The sequence below is a fragment of the Coregonus lavaretus genome (genome assembly GCF_964263955.1).
Source record: "Coregonus lavaretus genome assembly, chromosome: 9".
In the NCBI taxonomy this organism is placed as follows: domain Eukaryota; kingdom Metazoa; phylum Chordata; class Actinopteri; order Salmoniformes; family Salmonidae; genus Coregonus; species Coregonus lavaretus.
Genome location: NC_139996.1, coordinates 11,523,653 through 11,539,201, shown reverse-complemented (window position 1 = coordinate 11,539,201; position 15,549 = coordinate 11,523,653). Strand labels below are relative to the sequence as shown.

At 45.4% G+C, this 15,549-nt stretch overlaps 1 pseudogene across 1 annotated transcript in view; it reads right to left on the bottom strand.

Moving 5' to 3' along the window:
* Positions 1-4,761: 4,761 nt before the first annotated feature.
* LOC311134864 (nuclear pore complex protein Nup160-like) overlaps positions 4,762-15,549 on the bottom strand; it is a 17,169-nt pseudogene continuing 6,381 nt past the window's right edge. Inside the window, exons 8-24 of the transcript XR_014615400.1 lie at positions 15,410-15,544; positions 14,028-14,164; positions 13,866-13,936; positions 13,476-13,638; positions 13,054-13,123; positions 12,745-12,843; positions 10,170-10,286; positions 9,701-9,988; positions 9,468-9,573; positions 9,092-9,313; positions 8,811-8,921; positions 8,501-8,624; positions 7,969-8,070; positions 7,677-7,818; positions 7,378-7,503; positions 6,348-6,443; positions 4,762-6,209 (exon numbers count right to left, since the gene is read on the bottom strand). The product of XR_014615400.1 is annotated as a nuclear pore complex protein Nup160-like (transcript). The remainder of the gene's footprint in view (positions 6,210-6,347; positions 6,444-7,377; positions 7,504-7,676; positions 7,819-7,968; positions 8,071-8,500; positions 8,625-8,810; positions 8,922-9,091; positions 9,314-9,467; positions 9,574-9,700; positions 9,989-10,169; positions 10,287-12,744; positions 12,844-13,053; positions 13,124-13,475; positions 13,639-13,865; positions 13,937-14,027; positions 14,165-15,409; positions 15,545-15,549) is intronic.

The window sequence follows — 15,549 nt, the reverse complement described above, 5'->3', positions numbered from 1 at the left end:
GAACTGTAATATCCTAAGTTTTTCTGAAACTTGGTTGAACAAGGACATGGATAATATTCTAGCTGGTTTTTCTATCCATTGGCAGGACAATGGCAGAATCGGGTAAGCTCAAGGGGGGTGGCGTGTCTCTTTCAGAAACAAAACAGTCTCTAGGTTTTGCTCGCTTGAGTTAGAATGCCTCATGATAAGCTGTACACCATACTATTTACCAACGATTTTCATCTATTTTTCGTAGCTGTCTATTTACCACCACAAGCCGATGCTGCCACTAAGACCACACTCAACGAGCTGTATAGGGCCATAAGCAAACAAGAAAATGCTCACCCAGAGGCGGCACTCCTAGTGGCCGGTGTTTTTAATGCAGAAAAACTGAAATCAGTCATACCTAATTTCTACCATGTCACCTGTGCAACTAGACGCGAAAACTAGATCACCTTTACTCCACACACAGAGATGCATACAAAGCTCTCCCTCGCCATCCATTTGGCAAATCTAACCATAACTCTATCCTCCTGATTCTTGCTTACAAGCAAAAACTCAAACAGGAAGTACCAGTGATGCACTCAATACGGAAGTGGTCCAATGAAGCAGATGCTAAGCTACAGGCCTGTTTCGCTAACATAGACTGGAATATGTTACGGGACTCATCTGATGACATTGTGGAGTTTCCCACATCAGCCACCGGCTTCATTAATATGTGCATCGACAACATCGTCCCCACAGTGACCGTACGTACATATCCCAGCCAGAAGCCATGGATTACAGACAACATCCGCACTGAGCTAAAAGGCTAGCTAGAGCTGCAGCTTTCAAGGAGCGGGACACTAACCCATTCGCTTATAAAGAAATCCCGCTATGCCCTCCGATGAACCTTCAAAGTGTCAATACAGGACTAAGATCGAATCCTACTACACCGGCTCTGACACTCATCAGGTGTGGCAGGACTTGCAAACTATCACGGATTACAAAGGGAAACCCATCAACGAGCTGCCCAGTGACACGAGACTTCCAGATGAGCTAAATTCCTTCTATGATCACTTCGAAGCAAGCAAAATTGAACCATGTCAACACCATCATCCCAGACACCTTGCACCCGGGTGTGCCAACCTGGCCATACTCGTAATCGTATCCGACAATTGATAGTCGGAAGGGATGATACTTGTGCTCTGAAAAAATGTTTTAAAATGCCTAAGTAGATGTTGTCAAAATACCCATCTCCCTGCATGTTTATAGACCAAAAAAGCTGCAGATTAGGAGCAGCGTGCAGAGGGGTGTGTGTGTCCTTAATTTGCAGCTGGCAGACAACTTTGCTGTCATAATGCGTATCGGCAGTTAATATTTGTTTCCTACCCTCGCCTAACTTGTTAGATATTATGCACATTGATAGCTTGCTAGGCTAGCAAACGTCCTCATCATTTGATTTATCACAGTAGCAGGCTAACAAGAGGCAGCAGCGATCTAAAGGATCAGACCGAAATATGCAAGAAGTGATAGGGTGAAATTATTAAGCGAAGCAACTGGACAGAGAAATACACCTTCGCTCTATCCAATCAAAGCAGCAGGATCAACGTACAGCCCTCCCTTCTCTTTACAAACAGGCAAACTAGCCAGCTGAGTTAGTTAGACCACTTAGCACCTCGCACTTGATTGAAAGATGCGCGCTGGCACCCGGAAAACTTTTTTTACGAAAGCGGATAATTACTAATAATACTCTGATCATAATCCTCAAGAAAATTGCCCATATCAGTTACAATACTCGTTTTGTCCGACTACTCGGCACTCCCATACCTACTCCAATTTGCATACTAACCCAACAGATCCACAGATGGCGCAATCTCTATTGCACTCTCCCACTTGGACAAAAGGAACACCTATGTGAGAATGCTGTTAATTGACTATAGCTCAGCGTTCAACACTAGTGCCCTCCAAGCTCATCACTAAGCTAAGGACCACGGGACTGAACACCTACCTCTGCAACTGGATCCTTTACTTCCTCACGGGACGCCCCCAGGTAGTGAGGCAACACATCCGCCACGCTGACCCTCAACACAGGGGCCCCTCAGGGGTGCGTGCTTAGTCCCCTCCTGTACTCCCTGTTCACCCACGACTGCGTGGCCGCGCACGACTCCAACACCATCATTAAGTTTGCCGACGACATGGCGGTTGTAGGCCTGATCACCGACGACGATAAGACAGCCTATAGGGAGGTGGTCAGAGAGCTGGCAGTGTGGTGCCAGGACAATAACATCTCCCTCAAAGTCAGCAAGACAAAGGAGCTGATCGTGGACTACAGGAAACGGAGGGCCTAGCACGCCCCCATTCACATTGACGGGGCTGTAGTGGAGCGGCTCGAGAGCTTTCAGTTCCTGTCCACATCACTAAGGATCTATCATGGTCCAAACACACCAACACAGTCGTGAAGAGGGCACAACAATGCCTCTTCCCCCTCGGGAGGCTGAAAAGATTTGGCATGGGTCCTCAAAGTTCTACAGCTGCACCATTGAGCATCTTGACTGAATCACCACTTGGCATCTGAACCCTGAACAGTTTCTACCCCCAAGCCATAAGATTGCTAAATAGTTTGTCCGGCTAGCTATTTGGTTAACTATCTGCATTGACTCCTTTTGCACTCGTCACATACGCTCCTGCTACTGTTTACCATCGGTCACGTCATTCCTAGTTATGTACATATCTACCTCAATTACCTCATCCCCCTGCTCATCCACTCGTACTGGTACCCTTTGTACACTGCTCAAAAAAATAAAGGGAACACTTAATCAACACAATATAACTCCAAGTCAATCACACTTCTGTGAAATCAAACTGTCCACTTAGGAAGCAACACTGATTGACAATACATTTCACATGCTGTTGTGCAAATGGAATAGACAACAGGTGGAAATTAAAGGCAATTAGCAAGACACCCCCCAATAAAGGACTGGTTTTGCAGGTGGTGACCACAGACCACTTCTCAGTTCCTATGCTTCCTGGCTGATGTTTTGGTCACTTTTGAATGCTGGCGGTGCTTTCACTCTAGTGGTAGCATGAGACTGAGTCTACAACCCACACAAGTGGCTCAGGTAGTGCAGCTCATCCAGGATGGCACATCAATGCGAGCTGTGGCAAGAAGGTTTGCTGTGTCTGTCAGCGTAGTGTCCAGAGCATGGAGGCGCTACCAGGAGACAGGCCAGTACATCAGGAGACGTGGAGGAGGCCGTAGGAGGGCAACAACCCAGCAGCTGGACTGCCGCCTCCGCCTTTGTGCAAGGAGGATCAGGAGGAGCACTGCCAGAGCCCTGCAAAATGACCTCCAGCAGGCCACAAATGTGCATGTGTCTGCTCAAACGGTCAGAAACAGACTCCATGAGGGCCCGACGTCCACAGGTGGGGGTTGTGCTTACAGCCCAACACCGTGCAGGATGTTTGGCATTTGCCAGAGAACATCAAGATTGGCAAATTCTCCACTGGCGCCCTGTGCTCTTCACAGATGAAAGCAGGTTCACACTGAGCACGTGACAGAGTCTGGAGACGCCGTGGAGAACGTTCTGCTGCCTGCAACATCCTCCAGCATGACCGGTTTGGCAGTGGGTCAGTCATGGTGTGGGGTGGCATTTCTTTGGGGGGCCGCACAGCCCTCCATGTGCTCGCCAGAGGTAGCCTGACTGCCATTAGGTACAGAGATGAGATCCTCAGACCCGTTGTGAGACCATATGCTGGTGCGGTTGGCCCTGGGTTCCTCCTAATGCAAGACAATGCTAGACCTCATGTGGCTGGAGTGTCAGCAGTTCCTGCAAGAGGAAGGCATTGATGCTATGGACTGGCCCGCCCGTTCCCCAGACCTGAATCCAATTGAGCACATCTGGGACATCATGTCTCGCTCCATCCACCAACGCCACGTTGCACCACAGACTGTCCAGGAGTTGGCGGATGCTTTAGTGCAGGTCTGGGAGGAGATCCCTCAGGAGACCATCCGCCACCTCATCAGGAGCATGCCCAGGCGTTGTAGGGAGGTCATACAGGCACGTGGAGGCCACACACACTACTGAGCCTCATTTTGACTTGTTTTAAGGACATTACATCAAAGTTGGATCAGCCTGTAGTGTGGTTTTCCACTTTAATTTTGAGGGTGACTCCAAATCCAGACCTCCATGGGTTGATAAATTTGATTTCCATTGATAATTTGTGTGTGATTTTGTCAGCACATTCAACTATGTAAAGAAAAAAGTATTTAATAAGATTATTTCATTCATTCAGATCTAGGATGTGTTAGTTTAGTGTTCCCTTAATTTTTTTGAGCAGTGTATATAGCCAAGTTATCGTTTCTCATTGTATCTATTACTTTTATTTAGTGTTTTGCTTTATTTCTTTTTCGCTCTGCATTGTTGGGAAGGGGCCGTAAGTAAGCATTTCACTGTTAGTCCACACCTGTTCTTTACGAAGCATGTGACAAAATTTGATGGCAAGCCATTTGAGCAAGCCAAAAGAAACAAGGCCAAATCAGTGGGTGCAGTTCCCCTTTAACGCTGCCCAAAAAAAGACACTATTGGCTCTAGTCTTCCAAACTTTGACCCTTCCTTGAGGGTTGCTTACATTAAGTAAAAGCCAAGTGTCAGTCTTGAATATACTTCCCTGTGTATTTTCAGAACATTTTGGAGCGCAGAGTTTTAAGTAGGAAGTTACCTCACTGTGTATGATGTAATGTTGCCAAGTCTACGTTTTTAGTTTGTTCAAGTACTAATAAAATGGCATTTAGGACAACTTAATACCAAGGAAAACTTTAATTGCATTACAATTTACAACAAACCTGATTGTGAAAGTTCACAGGCAGCAAAGTACAAAACGATTATCACAATGTACCTCTATAAAAAAAAATAATAAAAAAAAACATTCAATCTCCAGGAGGTGAAAACACCTTATTGTTAGTTGGAACTCAGACAATATACACTCACCAGCCAGTTTTAGGTACACCACCCTGTTCACGAAAATGGATGGCTCCTACAGACAGTCACGTGGCCTGCTATATTAAGCAGGCATTCAGTTACTGTTTGATTTAACGTTAGAATGGGAAAAACAAGTGACCTAAGTGACTGAGCGTGGTATGATCATTGGTGCCAGGCGCGCCGGATCCAGTATCTCAGAATCAGCCGCCCTCCTGGGCTTTTCACGCACAACAGTGTCTAGGGTTTACCGAGAATGGTGCAACAAACAAAAAAACATCCAGTCAGCGGCAGTCCTGTGGGCGAAAACAGCTCGTCGATGAGACAGGTCGAAGGAGAATGGCAAGAATCGTGCAAGCTAACAGGCGTGCCACAGACAGACAAATAACGACGCAGTACAACTTGTGTTCAGAACTGCATCTCCTTGTCACAGATGGTCTATTGAAGCAGACGCCCACACCGGGTTCAGTGGGCACGCCAAAAAACAAAAATAATCAATAGGTGTGGGGAATGTTTTCCTGGCACACGTTAGGTCCCTTGATACCAATTGAACAAACGTTTGACACCTTGTAGAATCCATGTCCTAAAGAATTCAGGCTGTTCTGGAGGCAAAGAGGGGTCCGACCCAGTACTAGATGGATATACCTAATAAACTGGCCAATGAGTATACAGTACATGTAAGAGCAACAAGCAGGTAAGACAGACACTATTGACCTATTCCTCTCTTCCATATTCTTGAGCCCTCAAGACAGAACTCTCAACATCACCCAGAAGTTGAATGCACCAATTTGTAAGTCGCTCTGGATAAGGGCGTCTGCTAAATGACTTAAATGTAAATTAGACGACACAAAATGTCTGCCACAAAACAATTGGCGAAGTGCATACAAATAAGTCTTTAATTTACCCTTCTTCCATTGAGTCCGTTTTGTGTTCCAGAGAGTCATGGCCACAGTGAGACAGCACCATATGTAGGGGCAGTGGGGCCAGGCTGTACCCGATTCTCCACCCACCTCCTAAAGTGTGCACCTCCACCTTCCCCGTCATGGATTTAGCAATGGCAGAAACATCCTCCAGCTAATGATTACACCAATCCAATGCTTTTAAATCCATGACTGAGTGTGCGAGTGCACACTAGTAGTAGAGTAGACTCTGGATGCAAGCAGTGCTGTGTTCTGACAGACAGACGTGCTACTGGGCCTGGAGCCTTCTCCTCGTCGTCTGGTCCACCAGTTTGTGATAGTCATTCAGCTTGTCCTGCAGTTTCTTGTACATCTGAGAGGGAGAGGACAAGTAATGAGAGGAGCATGGTGGTGCGTTTTAACTTTTAAACTGAGGACAAAGTCATGTCAGGTTTGATGTCAGCACAGGTTGTCAAACAGATTTCAAAAATAGTATTTTGAATGGACTTACACTGGCGTTGGTCTGGGTCTTGTTGAGTGACTGGAGGAGCTGGTCGATGGACGTGTATGGGAGCCACACCAACGGTGCTGTGGCCGAGAGGGGCCTCTGTACAACACAGCATTACCAGAAAGAAACACTTAAAGGACAAACATTTGACTTTTCAATCCCTATTACATTTACACTTTAGACCCTTATCTAGAGATGAGAATCAAGTGTATTCAACTCAAATGTATTTATAAAGCCCTTTTTAGATTAGCAGATGTCAAAGTGCTATACAGAAACCCAGCCTAAAACCCCAAACAGCAAGCAAAGCATGTAGAAGCACGGTGGCTAGGAAAAACTCCCTAGAAAGGCAGGAACCTAGGAAGAAACCTTGAGAGGAACCAGGCTCTGAGGGGTGGCCAGTCCTCTTCTGGCTGTGCCATGTGGATATTATAAGAGTACATGGCCATTAAGGCCAGATTGTAAGATGGGTAAAACAACCACACATCCTAAACATGGAAGTGATGTACAAAACATTAGGAACACCTTCCTAATATTGAGTTGCACCCCCTTTTGCCCTCAGAACAACCTCAATTCGTCGGGGCATGGATTCTACAAGGTGTCGAAAGCGTTCCACAGGGATGCTGTCCCATGTTGACTCCAATGCTTCCCACAGTTGTGTCAAGTTGACTGGATGTCCTTTGGGTGGTGGACCATTCTTGATACACATGGGAAACGGTTGAGCGTGAAAAACCAAACAGCGTTGCAGTTCTTGACACACTCAAACCGGTGCGCCTGGCACCTATTACCATATCCCGTTCAAAGGCACTTAAATCTTTTGTCTTGCCCATTCACCCTCTGAATGGCACACATACACAATCCATGTCTTAATTGTTTCAAGGCTTAGAAATCCTTCTTTCTCCTCCCCTTCATCTACACTGATTTAAGTGGATTTAACAAGTGACATCAATAAGGGATCATAGTGTTCACCTTGCCAGTCTATGTCATGGAAAGAGCAGGTGTTCCTAATGTTTTGTACACTCAGTGTATAGTGTACCTCGATGCCAAAGTACTGGTGTCCCTTCCCCAGGAGGGCGTCTACATACTCCAAAACCAGCTCAGCTGCTGCCTCCAGCAGGTCATAGTTCAGGTAGAGCCTTAACAACGCTGCAGCGTCCACCCCCTGACAAAACAAGCTTGTGTTATCATACACAGGGAGCAAATGCAACTACAAAAAGGTACATTTATGGACTCCATTTAATTCATTTCTAGGTGTCCTTCTCGGAAAATGTGTATTGTATTTAGTGTAATGTAAATGCATACAACAATATTTGCACAAATACTATGCTCTCTCACCTTGAAGGCATTGACCAGCCAGTCGGGCAGCGGTACGCCATGTGACAGCAGCTTGTTGAGGACACAGCGATGGTGCTGAGCATTCTGGGTAGGGTGCTTCTCCAGGTAGGAGGCCAGAAGGCGCCAAGCCTCGTCTGTCGCACTGGAGGAAAAAAATATATGTTTTTTTACTCACACGATTTCACTTCTATTTTTATTGCACTGTTTTTAATATTCCCAACAGCACCACAAGGTGGACAATGTGGTATTTTCTAGCCAATTTGTACCATGAAGAGGTCATAATTGAACCAACCTTGATTGTTTGGTTGTGATGATGGTAGACAGCTGATTGGCAGCCAGCCAGTTCCAGGCTCCATTCTGTTTCTCCTCTCCACCATACTGTAACTTTATACACCTGGAAATACAAAAAGGTGGATATTTGTAGAAACACAAAAGAAAATGTAGGGAGACATTTTTTTAAACACTGCCAGCATCACCACAAACAGGAAGAAACCCCCTGTATCTACATTAGTTAGTTAGGACAAGGCAAGACTAATTACTTTGGTGTGATCACTACAGGCTGAATACCAACGCTACAGGCTGAATACCAACGCTACAGGCTGAATACCAACGCTACAGGCTGAATACCAACGCTACAGGCTGAATACCAACGCTACAGGCTGAATACCAATGCTACAGGCTGAATACCAACGCTACAGGCTGAATACTAACTGCATGCATAATTAGGAAATTCACGTCAATCATGCTTTGTCAACGAGGGATATGCGCATAAATTCAAGTCCATCTGTGCAGTTGACTATGCCCTAACTGAGCCTGTTACTTACTTGAAGGCAAGTCCCTCGAAGATGGAAGTGAGGGAGAGTTTGAAGGTCTGGCAGAGAGAGAGGGCACAGTCGAACAGTCCTGATTGGACCAGTAGGGACACCATCTCCACTGCAGAGGCACTGCCTGCAACACCACACACAGACCGACAGATAGTACTGTGTTACATTTATGGTGTTGTGAATTTGTTTCCTTACAGGAATAATGTTCTGCCCTTTAAATTATCATCACATTAAGAGGTATCAAGGCAAACAATCATTGGTGATGGCTTACTGACAAGTCACCTTTCATTCACTTTTGGGAATATGTTACCTGCGATGGCAGCGGAGGGTGGGTGGTGCTGGGCCAGAGTGAGGCGGCTACGGGCCAGGGCGTACTCCTTCTGAAGGTCCTTCAGCTCCAGGATGTCTATCTGACCACTCACTGCAGTGACACAGACATACAATTACAATACTGTACAACTTAGAGCCTGTCATCATACACATTTCACACTGTTTACCAAACAAATAGTGGTGTAAAGATGGTAATGAACAAACATTTACAGAGGTAATTATAATAATCACAAATCGATATCTATGCCTATAGTGGCTCACCTGGACCAGTAGCAAACTCTCCATCGTAGTTCCTCTTTGGTGATGCGGCGGGCCTCTCATACACCGCTCCATAGGAGGGTTGGACGATCCAGGCGTAGTCAGGTCTAATGAGTCGTAGACAGTTGAGGGAGGCCAGGCAACAGTTGACCTGTTTCTGTAGACCGAGCTGTGTCCTTACCTCCCGGCCCAGACGCATGCCGTACTCAAACATCACCGTACCCGCTGGAGGACAGAACACACACACAGGGACAAACACACACATACAAAAATAAAAGGAACACACACAAAATGGAGAGTGCGTAAAAAGAAATACCGCCACCCTCATTTCCAAACAAAGTGCTAATATCTGACAGAAAGAGTCCCAGGCTCCTCTCACCTTTCCTGTAGTTGTGTCTGTTGATGTGGAAGGCGTAGAGCAGTTCGTAGTAGTTGTGGGACATCAGGTCCACTGCTCTGGCTCTGGACTCTATGATGCTGACCACCTGCAGCCAGAGAAAGAAACAAGAGGAGGGTCAAACACTTCATCTGATTGATCTAATACAATTATATAGTCCATAATGCGCTCTACTGGGCTCTAACCAAATGTAAAGAGAAAGTAAGTGTGTCTACCTCGTCGTGCAGGTTGACGTAGGAGAACTGGACCAGGTCCTGGAGCTGAGAACGCTCACACAGAACCACTACAAGCTGACGCAAACAGTCTAACTGGCTGCTGGAGTCAGGGTTCTGTGTGAGGGCTTCGTAGGCTTGGCTGTTGTGTCCCAGGTCCAGGTGATGCTTGAAGATGCGGGTCCACAGGGCAGCCTGACTCATGGGGTCGTTGACAGCCTCTGTGATGGCCAGAGTGGCTAGATGGATGACCAGCTCTGGCAGACCAACATCCTCCAGCAACCGCAGCACCTAACACACACACTTGAGAATAAGTAAAACACTGTACCAAAAACCCCCACTAACATACACCACACGCATCCAGATTATTTTATTTGAAAGGGTTCATAGGGCGTGAGCAGCCGCCTACTTTTAAGAAATAATCCAAAAGAGCATGTTATTCATTATCTAAAGAACGGGTTCCAATAGTAACCTTGTTGTAGTACTGTAGTCTCGGTGCAGCCGCAGCCTCCCCCTCAGCTCCTGTCAATCTCAGAAGAAACTCCTCCTTCTCCACCTCTGTCGCCACCTCCTGGAAACACTGCAATGCCTGGACACAACATGCCACAAATGGGAGTAAAAAAAAACACCTACTGGTGCTGCTCGGTCACACCTGTGAAGCAACAACTCGTAGAGAAATATTTACATATTTCACGCTTTCAGCCACTACACCTTCAGTACTACTGCAACAACTCTTCCATAGTCATAATGGCACGTTGAAATGCAACCGCAACCCTTAAATGGAACTGACAGCATTTTAGCAACATTAAATCTTATTAAAATCTGTTCATATACACCCCCAGGAAGAATGACACTTTAACCATTTTATGACAAGCGAGCACTTAGTATACGTGAACTTGAAAATGACCATATCTAAGGCATTTGTGAAAGTTCTATAGCAATATAGAGTGGGAAAGCGGCCGTGCGTTTGGACAATTAACTACAGTAAATAAAACATCTGTCTCGTCCAGGACCAGAGTCTACGCAGACCGGTGCGCCATAGCCAATCAGAGCTACAGTAGGCCTTTATTTGCCACACAGGCCTGCCATCATTCACTTTGAACTGGACTGTGTGTTTACAGGCAATTGCAACAGCGCGACTTTTGATCATTAGAACGTAGTCGGCAAAAGCCACAAAATACACCCGAATGGATTTCTGCAAATATGTCAATACCACTTGGGAGTCCTCTTACATTTGGGAACTTTACAGTCTCATTGATCAAACAACCATACAAAAAGGTAGGCTCGCTCTCCCTCAGTTATGCACATCAACAAAAATATCAACTAATGCTAGCCAGAGAATGATGAGCTAACATCTAACGAAGGAACATTAGATACACCCTCTCAAACTTTTTCAGCTAGTTGGCCGTCAAAATTGCACTGAAACGATAGGGAATTGTAGCCTATTCGTCCTTCTGCAGCTTTCCTGCCAACAATGCATGCTTGTCCCAACCAAGCACCCAATGCTAACTGGCTAAAGTTGGCTAGCTAGCTAGCTACTTCCAGACATAAATGAGAGAACACCTTACTCTGAATTTGCGAACGCAAGAGATATGCTAACTGGATAACAGTCGTTCAAGTTCTTGCTAGCTAACCAAATGACACCTGCATCACGCACCCACTCCTCCAATGACATGACATCTTCCAAGCAGCTAGCTAGCTAGCTAATGTTCTGTGTTTTTAGCTTGCTACATAAAGACACGATAGCCTTTTAGCCATGTTATGACTGACTTGTGATCGCCCTTTTTAGTTTGATTGTATTGTCATTCCCAGCCTTTGTTACATTCGTCCAAAATATTGAGCCATTTAAACAGTGCATCCCGAATGGAGGCAGCAAACATTGTACCAGGCCAGCTGTGATTTACAACCTGATAGCAATATTATTTTGACTACCAAGAAATGTATTGGTGAATTATAGCTATAGTGGTCCTCTGTAGCTCAATTGGTAGAGCATGGCGCTTGTAACGCCAGGGTAGTGGGTTCGATCCCCGGGACCACCCATACGCAAAAATGTATGCACACATGACTAAGTCGCTTTGGATAAAAGCGTCTGCTAAATGGCATATTATTTATTATCATTATAGACTGAACCAAAATATAAAAGCAACATGTAAAGTGTTGGTCCCATGTTTCATGAGCTGAAATAAAAGATCCCAGAAATGTTCCATATGCACAAAAAGCTAATTTCTCTCAAATTTTGTGCACAAATTTGTTTACATCCCTGTTAGTGAGCATTTCTACTTTGACAAGATAATCCATCCACCTGACAGGTGTGGCATATGAAGAAGCTGATTAAACAGCATGATCATTACACAGGTGCACCTTGTGCTGGGGACAATAAAATGGCCACTAAAATGTGCAGTTTCTTTTCACAACACAATGCCACAGATGTCTCAAGTTGAGGGAGCATGCAATTGGCATACTGACTGCAGGAATGTCCACCAGAACTGTTGCCAGAGATCTGAACGTTAATGTCATTTTAGAGAATTTGGCAGTACGTCCAACCGGCCTCACAACCGCAGACCACGTGTAATCAAGCCAGCCCAGGACCTCACATCAAGCTTCTTTACCTGCGGGATCGTCTGAGACCAGCCACCCGGACAGCTGATGAAACTGAGTAGTATTTTTGTCTGTAATAAAGTCCTTCTGTGGGAAAATAACTCCTGATTGGCTGGGCCTGGCTCCCCAGTGGGTGGGTCTACTGAATTAATTTCAATTGACTGATTTCCTTATATGAACTGTAACTCAGTAAAATCGTTGAAATTGTTGCATGTTGCGTTTATATTTTTGTTCAGTATATTAATCATGCATTGAACTGCATTAATCTATTCTGCCAACAATGCCTTAGTGTACGTCATGGAATGTTGAGGCAAATATAACCTATTTTCAAAACCTCTTATAAAGTTGGTTTTGTAGCATAGACTGGGAATATTATATTTTTGACTGATATGATTGTTTCATATCTGATAAGTAGTTAAAACGCTGTCAGCTCCACTTTAAAAACACACCTTCTGTCCCTCTCCATTGGCCAGGTAACACTGTCCCAGCATGAAGCGGCAGGAGCCCACGTTAACCTGACACCACGGCCGAATGAGACGCACATACTCCTGGAGAGAAAAGGAGAGGTTAAAAAAGTACTCTATTTAAAAATGCATCAGTTGGCTTTTTAATTAAGTCTGCTTTGGGGTTCAATCAATAAATATATCTATTGTTCCAATTGGGAAATTGTTTACGCAGTCAAGGTTAAAAAAACAACAACCATGATCCAACACAAATAGTGTGTGAGAGGGTTGTTGAGTCCGTGGGAAGTGTCTCACCTGTAGTTGTGTGTACTGGCAGTTGCCCATCAGACACTCAGGGAACTGGAAGCCAAGGTTGTTGGGCCAGCTATAGAGATAGTGTTAAGGGCCAACCTTGACATTATTTACAGTACACCTCATTGCAACCCTCTAAGGTTAATAGTCAAATCGTTGCCTAAACACATACAATTTAGTTTAGCCTAGCTTTAATAGCATAGCATGTACTAGCCATGTGGTGCGTAATAACAACCTTGCTTAAAGCATATTAACTCTAGCCTCGACAAGCCTAGCCGTGTAGGAGGACAGGAATAACCTTGCCTAAATATCAATTTTAGGGCTCACTTAACCTAATGTAAAATATGCCAGCCGTGTAAATAACCTTTCCTAGGGAAACATATCAACTCTTGCTTAGCCAAGCAGCCATGTGTGTAGTAGGATACAGTTGCTGAGCCAGTAGGGTGACTAAACTGGAGACCATGTGGGGCCAGTGGAGCAGGGCTGTGCCCGGGGAGGGGCTGTGCTGCCGGGAGTAGATCTGGCTAATGATGGCCTTTCGCGCTACGCTCTGGTAGAACAGCTCCACCACCGTCTGGGGGCTCAGGACTGAGGGGGAAGGAAAACAGAGTTGGATACAGGGATGTGATCAGGACAATATAGACAATCAGGACATTTCTGACAAAAGTATGATATTGGTTTGGGTTAGCTAGGCATATTTCAATGATGTATGAATAGAGGGCAATGTCAGAAGAATTCCTGATTAAACAGGAAAAAACAGTTGTCGCTTAGAGAGAGGCTTGAAGTCAACATTTAGGCTACACATAGGCACTGACCTGATCTGTTGCTGGCCATAGCAGGAGAATCAGACAGGTCCAGGACAGACAGGTGCTGTAGGTTGGCATCTCTGGAGGGAGAACACAATAAATGTCAACCAGACTGAATTCAATACGTTGCGTTGTTGGAGTGTATCTGCTGTGTGTTGTGTGTGTACGTACATGATGTGGAGGGGCACGGTGGTGGTCAGGCTCTGGGTGATGTGTTTGAGGAGATAGTAGGAGGAGAGAAGCTGAGAGGAGCGGGGGATCAGGTCCTGTTGTAACTGGAGCAGCTGAGCCCCTCCACCCAGGAACACCTGGAGAACACACACACAGTTAAGTAAAAAGAGCAGACTGACATGGGCGTGTGTGTGATGTAGGGGCGGACCCCATTAAGTCGACTGGTCGATTGTTTGGTCGATAGGCTGTTGGTCGATAGGCTGTTGGTCGATAGGCTGTTGGTCGATAGGCTGTTGGTCGATAGGCTGTTGGTCGATAGGCTGTTGGTCGATAGGCTGTTGGTCGATAGGCTGTTGGTCGACCAAGATTTCTTTAGTCGAGCAGTAACAAAAAACAATTATTTTCATGGTGTACAAGACACCTGTCTGAGTGGCGCCTGTCTGAGTGGACTAATCTATTGTGGAGGCCGTGGAGATGGCAGTCCATCACCAAGACATGCGCTATTGTATAAGGGTATATTACCTAAGAACAATGGTGCAACACTAGCACAAATATTTTATAACAAATGCACTTTCTCCCGCATTGGATAGTAGTCGCTGTCCACGGTTCTGAAACATCAACGTGCCGTTGAATTGGAGCCTTTTCCTAGACCATGTTGCTATGTGCATAACAGCAAAGTTAACCAGCATATTGGTGTTAAGAACAATGCGGCGGAGGCAGCAGCAGAGTTAAGAGAAGAGAAAACAGCACTTGCCTTAATTGTCTAAGAAAAGTGAGGAGAGAGGAAACGCCAACTACTGTATCAATCATTCATTCGTTAATGTCATCACACAGCATATGAATTTGTGTATTTTTATGCATACGTGTCACGTAAAGAGAGCAAAGGTTGAGGGAATAGGGAATGTTTTTCCGAAACAAATGAGGGATTTCGGTAACAGAAATTCAGTCAGAAATGGCTGTAATTATGTTGCAGCTTCAGCAACATGCACAGCGCGATAAACACTGTTGATGTTCTGTGGTGGTCGCTGCAGCAGGGAGGAGAGGGAGACAGTAGGTGCTGTTCACAGCCACTCGCTGTCATTATCTTTTAACACAGCGCAGCAAGTCTTAGCCCGGCCTGGCACAATCAAATCAATTGCGGTCAGACTCCCTCTAGCCATTTGTGCGTCTTAATTATTTCATCAAACAGTGCACTTAAAGCATCAGACAAGCTCAGTGCATATAGTTGATTTGATGAAAACACATAGGATGTCTATATATGGAAAAAATAAGTTGTAACATTTCTACCAATCGATTGACGACTCTGTCGACCACGAATTTTTTTTGTCGGGGTCAACCATAGTGTGATGCGTTTGTATTTCTGTCTCAGTGTGCGTACTTACATTGTCTCCTAGGCGTAGGTAGAGCTGCTGCAGTATGAGCAGGTCCCTACAGAACAGGACTCTGGTCATGGCCATCTGACAGACAGCCTGACACACCACAGCCACCGCTACACTGCTTCCATACAGCTGGATAGACTGAT